The sequence below is a fragment of the Malania oleifera genome, chromosome 9, assembly GCF_029873635.1.
Source record: "Malania oleifera isolate guangnan ecotype guangnan chromosome 9, ASM2987363v1, whole genome shotgun sequence".
Taxonomy (NCBI): domain Eukaryota; kingdom Viridiplantae; phylum Streptophyta; class Magnoliopsida; order Santalales; family Ximeniaceae; genus Malania; species Malania oleifera.
In genome coordinates, this window is record NC_080425.1 from 48,034,163 (window position 1) to 48,049,106 (window position 14,944).

Here is a 14,944-nt window from a genome sequence, read left to right on the forward strand (position 1 = left end):
GATTCCGATCCGCTAGGCACGTAGAGAATCCTTCTCTGATCCTCACAGTAACATTGGATTTACGAATCAGGTGACAAACGACAAAGAAATCGAGGAGAGAGAGAGAGAGAGAGAGAGAGAGTTCTAGAGAGAGAGAGAGAGAATTTTCAATCTTAGCTAAGAAGTAATCCGCAAAATATCTTTTAAAGGCCTTTGACTCGGGTGGATTCATTGACGAATTGGCGTCCTTGTCAATGAGCCAGATATTTCCAATTTTTTTCTAGACCTCTCAGCATTCCCTCGTCGACGAGCCTCTGAATTTCGTCAACGAGGAGCCTTCAACCTTCGTCGACGAATGATGGCCTTGTCGATGAAGTCTGTACAATTACCTTTTTACCCTTCTTTCAATATTAAACCCACATACTATGGTTTGGGTTCTCACAATGAGTCCTTTCAAAATTTTAAAGAAAATAAGTTCTAATGCTTACATGCGTGATATTCTTGTTTATTTTGGCATAAGCAATGTATTCAATGTTAAGGATCTAACCCCATTTCTTGAAGCGTCTTGTTTTGTGGAACCCTCCAGTTCTAACCTTGTAGGTGATCCCACTTCGTTCTCCGCTCCTCACAAACCTAAAATCCCGAAATTACCTTCACCCCCACCTTTACCCATACCCAAGAACATTGATTAAATAGAAGAAATCTTGGATGATAAGACAACATTCACACGAGCAGGTTCATACCAAAAGTTCTTGGTCAAGTGGAGAGGTAAACCACTTTCTAAGCGTGGCTAGAATTTGAAAGAAGACCTCCTTCGTCTTAACTCGAAATTGTACTCCCAGTACTTCACCTCTCATTTTTCAGAGAAGAATTCTTTTAGACCCAGGAGAGATGATGGGGATCAGCAGGCCTTACCACTTTCCTTCATCGACATGGTGACACATGGACGGCCTCCAAATGTCCACTTTGGTTTCTAACTATTTTGAAAGAATCGATGCATCGATGTGCACATTTCTCTATCAAAACCTTCCCATCATCATTTTGAGTTTCTTCAATTTCCTCTTCTTTTTCTTCTTTGATTTCTAGATCTTCTAGTTTTTGTGAAGTATCATCTTTTTCTTCATTCTCAATTTCTTTTGTGAAGAGTTTGATTCATCAAAGGTTACATGGATTGATTCAATAATTTTTAGTGTTCTCTTACTATAGATTCTAAAAGCTTTACTATTTGTTGCATATCCTAGAAAAATGCCCTCATCTAACTTAGCATCAAATTTCCCTAAGTCATCTTTGTCATTAAGTACAAAACACTCACATCCAAAAACATGAAAGTAAGCTATGTTAGGCCTTCTTCCTTTCCATAATTCATACAGAGTTTTATTTAGGCTTGATCTAATGGACACTCTATTTATTACATAACATGCGGTGTTAACCACTTCAGCCCAAAAGTACTTAGGTAGTTTGTTTTCATTTAACATTGTCCTAGCCATTTCTTGAAGAGTTCTATTCTTTTTTTCAACAAGTCCATTTTGTTGTGAAGTTCTAGGTGCTGAAAAGTTGTGTCTAATTCCATGTTCATTGCAAAATTTTTCAACATCTTTATTATTAAATTCTCTTCATTGATCATTTCTAATATTTAAGACACCATGGCCCTTTTCATTTTGAAGTCTTTTACACAAGTTTATTAAGGTATTACATGCTTCATATTTTGAGGTTAAGAAGAGTACCCAGGTAAACCTGGAGCAGTTATCTACAATGACAAAAGCATATTGCTTTCCTCCTATACTTTGAGTCAGATTTTGTAACTTACAAAGCTATTTTAAAAACTAACCGTTCGAGGGTCAGTCGCCTGAGCCCTTCAGGGTTATTCGCCTGATCCTTTTGAACACAGTACAAGTTTTTAGTTCAAAACAAGGTCAAGCGCCTGAGGATTCAGGGGTTAGTCGCCTGATCCTTCCCTACATATTCAAAATCAATTCAGGAAAATCTTCAATCGCCTGACCAAACACAGGTCAGTTGCTTGAACAATTATAAAATCTGTTTTTAAGGTTTGTTTCCAAAATCCTTAGCCATCTTGCTTTGATACATTTAAAAATCATTTTATGGGTTTTATGGGGTTTTCAAAGTAAGGTCTTTAATTCCATATCAACCCATAATGAGTTTCACAGCATTCAAAATGATATTTATAATGAAGAACTTACACAAGAATTCCTAAAGACTTAAAAACTCTTTAAGCTTGAAGTCTTCATGTATATCTTTGCTTTGAATCCTCATAGACTTAAGCTTCAATATTCTTTAAGCTTCCACATGTTTCGAACATCTTCGTCCTCTTGAGCTTTCTTTTGATCACCTTGTTGAGGAAGTATTATGGTACTTGTGATCTTGGACTTTCATTTCTTTGATCCTTTTGAACTTTGTCATACTAGGTTTCCTGAAATATCATCACTTAAACAATAACTTGTTAAATTAACCTTTATTTGTTATCATCAAAACAAGATTCAAAAGCCATGTTAGGCCAACAATTCTTATGACTTTTTTTTATTCAAGACACTCGTCGATGAGTGTAGGGTACTATGACGAGTCTTAGTGTCTCACTAGTTGACGAGTGCAAGGGACTAGTCGACGAGCCCAATAGGCAGAATGACGCTAACAAGCAAAAGCGGCTAGTTTTTTTTGGGAATTGCTCCCAACGTTCCAATAACGGCTATGTTGACTTTTTGAGTCCGATCTCATTTTTTATGATGAAAAATACAAGGTATTTAATGTTTGTTGAGTTTGTATGCAGGATCAAATTGGCAATATCATATGGTGCACATGGACTTGAAGAAGATAAAGACCCAGTATATTTATTTGTTGTAATTTATATTCATTCATTCAGGGTCTGTAATATTAATTATCTATCGGTCTATAATAATTAATGCATGTTATGCATGGTAGGGACTATAAGCTCAAAACCATAGATTTCGGTCGACTAACGCTAGATTTTTGGGACTAATTAAAAAGCTCAAAGATCTTAGACTGACCATAGGTCCCAATATATTGCATAAAAAAGTCCCCCATTATCTTAGAAATAATTATCATGTGAATAGGGGTGACTTCAAAAGAAAAATAAGACCGAAATGCACAAAGTTGGCATGTTCAATTGACCAAACCCCAACACTTGGGGCACTTCGGTCGACCAAACCTCCCTAGGGTCAACCATTGACCAATTGGCCGAACGAACCTAAACACACATAGCATTTCAATTGACTGAACCTCCCTAAGGTAAAAAATTTGACCATTTGGTCGACCGTCCTTAAAATGAACATTAATGCCCTGATCAACCGAACTGACATGTGTGAAATCCCAACGCCTTTGTTGACCGAACTTGAAGAAGAAAAATGGCCTCATCGACCGAACATCCCAATCCAGTCAATCGAACCTAGCCTAGTCAACCAAACCTAAATGGTTCAAAAGTCGTCTCAAGTCCGGTCGACCAACTCTTCAGTTTAAAATCAACCTAGTCGACCGAATTGAGTGACCTAGTCGACCAAACCTTAAAAATGGTCGACCGACCCTCTCGGGTTGCTCAAATTTTATCGAGGTTAAACTGGTTTATTTTTAATTAAACTCAATTAATCTTTTTTAAAAATACCCAACATGTCCCCAACGGCTATAATTTTTTCCATGTCTATAAAAATGTCTTCATTTACAAAGATAAAGTAGAGATTAGGGTTTTTGATTAAAAAAAATTCTTCTCTAAAATTTCTAGAGCTTCACTTCCACAAACAAGCCCATATACTCCACATATTTCCATTCCCTTGAAAAATCATACTTGGTGTGAGTCTTTTGAGAGATCCTACACTGTTTAGACTAACTTAAACTCTTATATTGATTGTTGATTTTAGGAGAGTTAAGCTCAAAAGTTCTCCCCATAGATTTAATCTATAAATTCGTTTTGTGGGGAAACTTGTTAAGCTTGTGAGTCTTTGCACTGTATTGCAAGACTCTTGAGATTGCTTGTGTTTTTTTTTTAAACATTTTCTAGACAAGCTTGCTTTGCAAATATCTTTTGTGCTAAATCTTTTGAAAATCATTTTGAGATATTTTATTATGCTCTTGGAAATCTTTGAAACATTAGTTGTGTTTGATATATTTATATAGATTGTTTCAAAGAAACTTTGCTAGCTCACTCTCATACATTGATTGCACATTGACATAATATTGAGAGTAGTTTCACATATCTTCATTGAGCTTATATTTCCTATAATATAAAAGTGCATTGATTATTGCTTGTGCGTATCGGTAAATATCTGCTTAGTTAAGAAGCATTTGAATTGTACGTAAAAATCATACTGATTATTGTATTCTAGACATGGTCTGAGGGGGTTTGATCTAACACGTAAGGATCAGTTGTTAGGGCCTTCTTCGCCCCGCAAGGAGAGTGTATAAAGGTTGAGGTCAGCCTTGCTTTAATTTGACCTAGTTGTAAAACGTGCCGCTCCACCCGTTAAATGAGTCATAGTAGAATCCTCGGGCTTGCAAGCTAGAGGCGGGAACGTAGGCAGTATTGGCCGAACCCCGATAACATATCTAGTGTTAGTTTTATTTTTCGCAATTTACTTTTTGCACCTGTATATTTATGTTTATTGTTTGAATATTTGTTTGGGTTTGTGATTACATAGAAAGACCCTAGGTCTGTGTAATACTACTTGTGGAATTTAGTTGAACCTAGGAAAAAGTTTTAAAATACCAATTCACCCCCCTCTTGGGAATACACCAATTCCAACAGGCTAGTTGGGTGTTTTGTCTATAAATACAAGTTATTAGGCTTGTTTAGACATAGTTTTTATTCATTATTACAAGCATTTTGGGAATACACCAATTCCAACAGGCTAGTTGGGTGTTTTGTCTATAAATACAAGTTATTAGGCTTGTTTAGACATAGTTTTTATTCATTATTACAAGCATTTAGTGAAAAATATCTTTCAATCCAAAACCTAAGCACTTTGCATTATAGTTATTCATTCACAAGTGCTCAAGTTCTCTCTTGCTCTCTAATTGTGTTTGATTCAATCCTCGAGAGAGTAGTGTGAGGTTGTATTGTATTGTAATCAACTCATTGTGAGGAGCTTCTCTTTGTAAATCACCTTCTTGGTTGTAAGGTTCTTTGTAAACTATTGTGAAGGTTCTTGGTGAACCGCTTAGAGAAGTCTCTTGGTGAGCACGGTAGGGATTTGTTCCCGAGTGTAGGGTTTGGTACCCAAGTTGTAAGGCTTCTCTGCCGATGAAGGAGATCATAGTGGATTGTGAAATCCTTGGCTTGGTGCTAAGGCGTGGACATAGGCTTGGTGCTGAACCATGTAAAAATAGTGGTGTTATTCTTTCTCTCCCTTACACTCTTTATTTCATATCTTGTGCATGATTTATATTTATATTGTGATATAATTTCTTGTATCTTTCTAAGATGATGTGAGCTTTAAGTTCCGTTTAGGCTTCCGTTTCACCTATATCTTATGTCTGTGTAGTCATGTAAACCTGTTCACACACTAATTACACACATAAGATACATGTGCTTTGTCAGCATCAAAACAGGGATCGGACTCAAAAAGTCAACAATCTCTCCCTTTTTGATGATGACAAACACACATGAGAAAAATGGAATTAGCCAGAAAAGGCTTCCCTAAGAATATGCATAATTTAAAAGATAGACAATATAGCTCAGGCATATTAAGAAAAGAAGACATTTCAAATCATATGCATTTAGTTTTGACAATAAGGCACAAACATGTAGCATGCAATATAGCTCACTCAGAATTTTATCATTTTGCTCTCCCTCTCCCCCTTTTTTCATCAACAAAAGGGTTAGGCTAAGTGCAGAAATTTTGAGTATAAGGAACTCCCTTAGCTAAGAGAACTCCCCCTTTCTTGAAAACTTTCCCCCTTTTTAGCGTTTAGGCACAATAAAATTCTCCCTTTTTTAATATAAAATTTGGGCATTTTAGAAGTTCTTAACTTAAGAAAACTCCCCCTATTTAAAAATAATTTGGGTATACCAAAAAAAACATAACTGCTTTTGAAAAAATATGGCAATTGAGTACACAAAATAGTATAACTGGTCACCAAAGATTAAAAACACATGATAAACATAGTTAGACAAGAAATATCCACAAACCTTTTGCCGTTCAAAAACACATCATAAGACCCATAAAAAGATTGAAGTGAAAAATGTACGGCATATGATGGCAAATGTAGGTTTGAGCATAAATTGGGTCTAACAGGTTAACATGCATTTTTACATATGATTATAAACCAATCATGCAATAAAAATATATATATATATATATATATATAAATAATAAGGCAAGAGATAAAGAATTTTAGTTTAGGAAAATGTTTCTTTCCATAAAAAATTAAACAACCCAAACAAACAAAAGAATTCCCCTTTGATGTTTTCAAAAGATATTGGGGGGTGTGCTTGTTGAAAAAGAAACTTTGAAAATCATGCTCAGGCAAGCAGAATTTTTCTGGTGAACATTTAAGTACGAAACAACTTGTGACCAGAAAAATTACAACCATATGAACTTAAAGATAGACAATTTTAAGTACAAAATCATATAATAGAACAAGTGAGTGTGGCTAGACAACACATTTCAATTTTAGATTTTCAATAAAATCAATACATTTTAGCACATGCCACAATAAGTTTATCCAAGATCTAAGCTAAACATATTGGTGAGCATAATATGATATAAATTTGATTTTGGATGCTTCGCCTTTCGATTTGAATTTGTGCTTACATGAAATAAACCATTTATACTCATCAAGATTAATTTCACTAAGTATGTCAAAAGAATAAGCAAACATTTTTGCATTTCTTAAATCAACTATACCAAATATTTGTCAACTATATTTATCACCTTATTAGTATAGTTGTCCCTATAGACCATAGATGCATCAGAGAATGTATATTAAGGTATGCTATGTAGTTCATGACCTAGGAACATTCCATATCAGCTTATAAAGCTTTAAGCGTAGGATATAATGTTCAGGGTTTTTCAGAAGAGCCTCAACATTTAAAAGGAATGAAAATGATGCATATGGGTCCTTTATGCTCTTTTTATAGGGATGGTGGTTAGCTTCTCTAAATATCCAATGATTATGTCAGGATGAAGTTTAATTTTAATTTAATTTTCACTCATCCTTTCAAAAATATTTAAACATTTATTCTATCATAATCATCTTTGTACAAGGTTTTATTTTGAAAAAAAATTCAAAATTTTGGCGACATGTCGTTTGTAAATTTGACATTTTTCCATAAAACCTATATCAGATAGATGGTTGGTCTCAACAAAATATTCATATAAAGCATGCAACAACCTAAATTCTACTTCGAGCATACAATTTACGTCACTGCATTCACTATGTAGGAGGCTTTCAATACAAGCATGCAATCCAATAGTAATCAATAGTTCATAAAAAAAAAAAAAAAAATGCTATCCATCAAAGATATTTAACCAATCAGTATGTTATGGATAGTAATTTGCAATGCATTTATTATAAGAGCACATGGATATAAATATCATGAGAGCATTCAAAGTATATAGCCATGAAATGGAAATGCTCCCCCTGAGTTATGCACTTATTCATTTTATGCCTTTTTGAATTTTCAAATTTTTAGTCAAGTGTTTTAAGATTTTCAATGATTTAATATTCGCGATGAATGTTTTAGGCTTATTGGACCAAAAAGTCTCAATGTATATTTCTTTAGGTGTGATAAGCCTATTTCTACCTCTTTATGATTTTCAATGCGTAAGAGGCACAAGATCAGAATGGCTTTGGAGTCTTATTGTTCATGCATAGGTTTCTTGGTTATTTGTGTTTCCATATATATTAAAACCTATAGCAATCATTTTAGCCATTCAATCAAATTCAAAAGGAAATAAAGCTCTAAATGGTTTGACTTAAAGTTTTGAGAGCTTGTGAAGTGAGTTTGGATAAATACTCTTGACAATTAAATTTCTGCTAAGTTCGAAGAGTATTCATTATAAATGGACATGATTCAAGATATTTGCATGATGTCCAACCACTTAGGCAAAGAGCATTTATGAGTATCTGAATTTTCTTGAACAATGCTCTTCGGAGAATGGAAAGTATCCTATAAATTTAATCACATTAAAGCAAGGATACGAATCAAGGAATAGGGGACTCTTTACCGAATGTGATCATGGTGTGGTAAAGATTCCATATGGAGGAGATAGGTGAACCAAGATTAGAGGATTTGTATTTTGAACTCAAGGGGAAAAATCCCCTAGTAGATGCCTCTAATTTTGATTACTGAAAGGATGATTTTTTGAAAACTAAGGTGTAGTCCCAAGAGGGAGGGTGAATTGGGTTATTAAAATTTCATCTAAATCTTTTTATGAATTCTTGACCTCTTTTAAATTCTTTCAAAGATTTCTTGACTTCTTGTTGATTTAGTAGTCACACAAAATTCAATGTTCTTTTATTCATTCCACAACCACACAATCATTCAATCAATCAACCAAACCAATTAACCACAATATAATTAAACGAGATGTAATATTCAGCTTTCAGCTTTTGCAGCCATGTGTATATGAAATTTGATTCAAGCCCTGTAGTAATGAAATTTATTTCTTCAATTCAAACCACAACTCAAATTCCCAACAATTCAGAATTTAAATAAACTCTTAGTTAATTTTTCTTTGGGTGTTAACCAATCAACGTACTCCCTTTGAGATTTTTGCAAAGTATTGATCAACCAACATACTTGTTAGAATTGGTGTATTCCCAAGAGGGGGGGGTGAATTGAAAATTTAAACTTTTCTCCTAGGTTAATCTATCCAACAACAATATATATACAACCTAGGGTTTGTGTATGCAATTCCAAATGCGTAGATAAATATGATGTGGAAATTAAATCAAACGCATCATTCACACCATAACATACATGTGCGGTAAATATAAAGTACAGAAATATAAACAAGGCACATGATATGTTATCAGGGTTTGGCCAACTGTGCCTACGTCCGCGCCTCTAGCTCACAAGTCTGAGGATTCCACTAATAGCTCACTTAAGGGTGGAACGACACCGTTTACAACCATGTCAAATTAACATAGGGCTGACCTCAACCTTAACCAGGTCAATTAGCGAGACTGACCTCAACCTACACATCTTAACAGGACGATGCACCTAGCTTTCCTAACTGGGTCTAAGCCAATCTAGGACTATTCCAAGGCTAATCTCCCTCTTCAGGCCTGTGCCTAGAAATACAATAGATGTGTATTATAATCAAATGGTACAATGAATTTGCTTTCAAGTAAAACAGACGTGTACCCAAATGTGCGCAATAACAAACACCACAATATGATTCAATATGTAAGCTCAGTGTGGTCTAGGTAGTTCAACTCTCAAAGATGTTTTCTATCAGTGTAATACTTATGTAAGAGTGTCAAACAAGCAATCTTTATATCACAAGATATTTTCAATCTAATAGTTCACATAAAGATACTAGCAAGATAATATATATATATATATATATATGTATATTTCAATGAGCTAGTTTTCTCAATCATATGATGCTCCAATAATATATATGTTCGATTTGCAAAAGATATTCAATCTTTGTATTCAGCAAAGGATATGTGAGTTGATGAATATTACAACAAAGATTTTATCACACAAAAAAATATCTCTTCAAATGTTTTTCAAGATGAAAGCACAATAGATATTTGAAAATGTTTGAGAAGTTTTTGCAATCCAAAACAAATACAAACTTCTCGAGATATTGTAATGAGTGTGCAATACTCAGAAGTTTTATAAAAGCCTTCTTAGAAGAGACTTATTAATAAAGTCCCCTAAGAATACTAAGGTTTAGCCCTCAGTAGAATCAGATCAATCAAACAAGGTAAGGAGAGCAAACCTATGAAAACAAACACTCCATCCACTTACAAATTATGTGGGCTCTAATGAACGATAAGCATGAGTGAATGAGGCTCAAGAATGAGTAGTATAGGCTTTTGATTTTTCAGAGAATTCTCCCCTAATCAAAGTGGCTAATCCATGCTTCATTTTCACAAATGATCTCATATATATAGGTATGAGAGAAAATATGAACGTTGGGGACCTATTAGGTATTATTAAGGAAGTTTAATGATGTTTTTAGCATTTTAACCCTGTTTAAAAAATATTTAACTACGGTAAAAATCAGGGCAACCCGAGAGGTCCAGTCGACCAGAAATGTTTCTGTCGACTAAGTCTCATATGGTTCGATCGACCAAGGGAATTTTGAACTAAGGGCTCGGTCGACTAGGAGAGAGTGATTTTTCAATTTTCCAAGGTTCGGTTGACCCGACCATTTTGAACTGGCTGGTTCGGTCGACCAGACCGCTGGGAATTTTCCCGAAGACCCTCGGTCGACCAGATAGTTGGTGTACAAACCTGGCTCGGTCGACCAGATGGTCAAAATGTTGACTAGAGAGGATTTCGGTCGACCGGGCCTTTTTGAACTACATAGGTTCGGTCGACCAGGACCTTGGTCAACAGTTGACCCAGGTTTGGTTCGGTCAACCAGGCCAAAATGAACTGACTTGGCTGGTCGACCGAAAGTGCACCATGTGTGCATTTCAGTCCAGTTTTGAAACATACAAACCCTATTTAAATGCCTAACATACATATGTGCAAGTGTGTGTTTCCTAGGGTCACTTGGGGTCCAATTTGAAGACACCGAAAAAGTCTGGTGTCGGTCGACTGAATCCCTAAGGTCTGTCTAAGGTCATTTTCATTTTGATTTTTACGTATTAAGTCATGCAAGTGATGCATGCAATTATTACAATCAAAGCCCTATTTACTATTACAAACCTTTCATACTTAAATATTACAGATCCGATTATAAATTACAACAAATAAATTATATCTAGGGTCTTCAGAGTCTTCGATTTCCTCTGGATCTCCGAGTGCCATCATAGGATACTACCAAGATAAACTTACACATCAACTCGGCAGTCATTAAATACCTGAGTATTTGTCATAATCAAAACAAGATATGACCCATAGAGTCAACAATACTCCCTTTCGGTTTTCGCAATCCCAAATCAAAATTAAACTTTGGTTTATTTTAATTTCCAATCCACATAATTTTTATGATTAAGAAATTTAAAACATCCACACAGTTTATATGTTTGCTAGAATTTAAAGAGAGTAACATCGAGTTTTTATGAGGTTTGGCTTATCCCCAGCCTACGTCCTCGCCTTGGGCAAACCACCTAAGGATTCCACTATACTTGTTCCTTTTCGGGTAGAACAACACCGTTACACACTCCTTCAATAGGCTAAAGCACCGACTCTCCAAGTGATACCCCACACTCGGTTAATCCTTCAATAGGCTAAAGCTGCACCTCTCCAAGCGATACCCCACACTTGGTCAACAATCCAAACACCTTGAATCATCCAAGAATTACAAGAAATACGAAATAAACGTTGCGTACAAGAACACTCTCAAACAGAGTAAATTAGTACAAATTCAACACTATGTACTTCAAGAATTTAAATATCAAGATGAAATAGAATTAAAGCTCAAGATAAAATATCACCAATTCCTTCTATAGATGAATATTAGCAGTAGTTCAGTAGAATTCTCCCAGCAAGAGTGCGAGCAAGAGTGAGCTTTGTGAGAGATTGAAGGTAGGATGCTTGATTTCTTGATTGTATACTTGGTGATTTGATTTCTTGGGTTTAAAGGAGTATTTATAGAATTTTTAGGATGAGTTTCCTTATTTCCCAAGTTACTTGGAGTGTCCACCAAGTTTTTATAACGTTCACTTTTTAAAAACTAATTTTTAGAATTTTTCCATTGAGGTTCAAAATTTAAAATACCATAGGGTCAGTCGGCTCAACAAGCAACTAGATAAGTATTTTATACAGGTCAGTCGGCTGGACAGACAGCTGAGACTTTTCTGTCTACCAGAAATTAATTCCATTAATTTTTCAGTAGACTGACTAAACATAGTTCAAAAAATGTCAGTCGGGCTGTTTATTCAATTGTTATTTTTTTCAGTCGACTGAGAAATTTTAAATCATTCTAGTTAGTCGACTGACTAGCCAATTTTTTCAAAACTTCTATTTTTTTAAGCTTTTAAACCTTTTTTTATTTGAAAATTTTAAATATGACTTTTTAAAAACATTTTCGAGGGTTTTAAAAAACTGGTCTCTAAGTCTTTGTTGCATCCTAATGAGTTTCAACACATTTTAAAAGATATTTAAAATATGAAGCACTTACATAAAGACTTCTTAGGACATTTGACATTCTAAGTTCTTGAGTCTTCATGCTTGTTTTTCTTTAAGCTCTCTTGCTTTACTTTTCTTTGCATTTGATATACTTTAAGCTTTTTAACATCCATGCTCTCATATTCTTCAAGATTTAACAAATCATCCTTGAATCCATGCTTTAAACTTCATATGATCATCCTTCTTTGAAATATAAGCTTTCATGACTCCTTCTGAACACTTGACCTTACTTTCTCATAGTGGAGCCCTGAAATGTCATCACTTAACTAAATATATTATGTTCCACTTGATTGTTAGCATCAAAACAGGATGTTAAGCCTTGTAAGGCTTACAATCTCCCCATTTTTTATGAAGACAAATAAATTTTTGATGAAGACAAATAAGGAGCAAAAATTTTGAGTAAGCCTTAAAAAGACTCCCCATTTTAATAAGTCTCATCTCAACAAACTTAACAATATCAAGATCAATTTCAAAAACTCTTTTACTATCATGCTCATTACATCTTTCAAGTTCAAGATCATTCAACATCAAATACTTCTCCTCCTTTTTGATACATATATCATGTTCAACTTTTCAATATCATGCTCAATTTTTGCTCAAAACTTCTCCCCTTTTTGACATCAATCAAAAAGAGTAAGATATCAAAAATAATTAATTTCAAATAAAATCATATTTTGAGCATATGAACATATAAACACACACTTCCCAATATATTGCAATGTAGTATATGTAGTGTGCTTTAATAGTCAAATAATCATGTATTTTTTATATTTGTAATTCATATATGTGTTGTAACATCTTTACTAACAACATTATCCTTCCTTGAAAATTTCATTAATTCATGATACCAATTGAACTTTTGAATTTGTGATACCAATTAAAACATTAAAGAATAGTACTAATTGAACATTTCATTAATTCATTATATCAATTGAAAATTTTCATTAATGATATCAATTGAAAAATTAGGGAAAAATCATAATACAAGCAATGAGTCATAATACTCCCCCTGAATTTAATACATTCAATTTTGATACCAATTATGCTTTCTAAATTTATCATCCATGGTTCAAACATTTGATTCATATCATGTATATGCTCATGGATACTAATATCAAATACCAATATCATGTCAATGTCATAACATGCTCATGGAAATAATTATGCTTGTCATGCTCAAATATTAATTTATATATTCATGGATACCAATATACTTTATAGATACCAATGCTAATGTCACATTGTGCACTGCTCATGAATACTAAATTATTTAGATGCAAAATTTTCAATTTATCCATGTGATCCATCATTAGCATGTATGGTCAATAATTAATTTCATATTCATATCAAAATTCATGTTTCTAAATCATGCTCAATAACTTCATGCTCATATTTTCAATATATAGTGAGCCATAAATCATCAATCATTTTCATGTCTTTGGCATTATCAAGATATCAGCATTTAAGTATTTAGCATATCAACATAACATTTAAGGATGGAGCATATCATTATCATGTGTATTGTACTACAATATTGCTCAATTTGTTCTCATTCTCAAATATCTTTTCTTAATTCAAATATTCATGCAATAAGCTTGATTTTACCTTTTCTTTCATATGGATTCTCAATATTCATGCTTCTTTTCAAAACTTAATACTTTCTAAGTTAAGCCTTGTATGATTCATTCATTAATTAAGGCCAACAATATTATTTTTATTGGCCTAACTAGGCTTTTCAATCTTATTTTGATGATAACAAATGAAGATATTTTAACATGTGTTGTTGAGTGACTTTATTTCAGGAATACATAACTCAACACTCACATTTGTCATGGATGCAAGTCGGAAATCAAAGTCAAATCAAGTGAAAGCTTCACCAAGTATTTGAGCATTACAAGTCAAAAAGCTTAAAGACTAAGAAGGGACTTGAAGTCAAGAGGATCATCAAGAGACTTGAAGATTTAGTACTCAAATGCCATATTCATAAAATTTGTTTGTAAGTATTTGGTATCAAATATAATTTAGAAAATATGAAGTTCTTTAGGGGAGATACATAGACTTAGAGACCTATTTTTAAACCCCTAAAAATGTTTTCTGAAAGATCAAAACAAGAAAGCAAAATTAAATTTGAAAACCAAAAATGAAAAATCAAAAAAACGACTGGTCAGCCGACTGACCAGAAATACTCTGGGTTCACTCAACCAAATGATAGAAAAACAACAATCAAATTAACTGTCCAGCTGACTGACTCAATGAACTGAAAACACCCAACCGACTGACAGTGCCAAGTTGACTGACCCATTTTGAATTATGTCACGCCAGCCAACTGACAATTTCCTTATTTTAATTCTAGCAGACAGAAGGGTGTTAGTCACCTGTCCAACCAACTAACCCTGTGGAAATATACTACCCAGTTGCCTAGTCAGCCGACTAACTCCATGGGTTTTGATTTTTTAAACTCCAACGGGAAAGTTTCAAAAATTAGTTTTCCAAATATGAACGTTATGAAAACTTGGTGGACACTCCAAGTCACTTGGAGAACAAGGAAACTAATCCTAAATAGCCTATAAATACTCCTTTAATCCTAATAATTCAAACACCAAGCAATTACACAGCACTCTTGCATTCAAAGCTTACAATATCTCTCAAAGCTCTCTATTGCCTACACTCCATCTAGGAGAT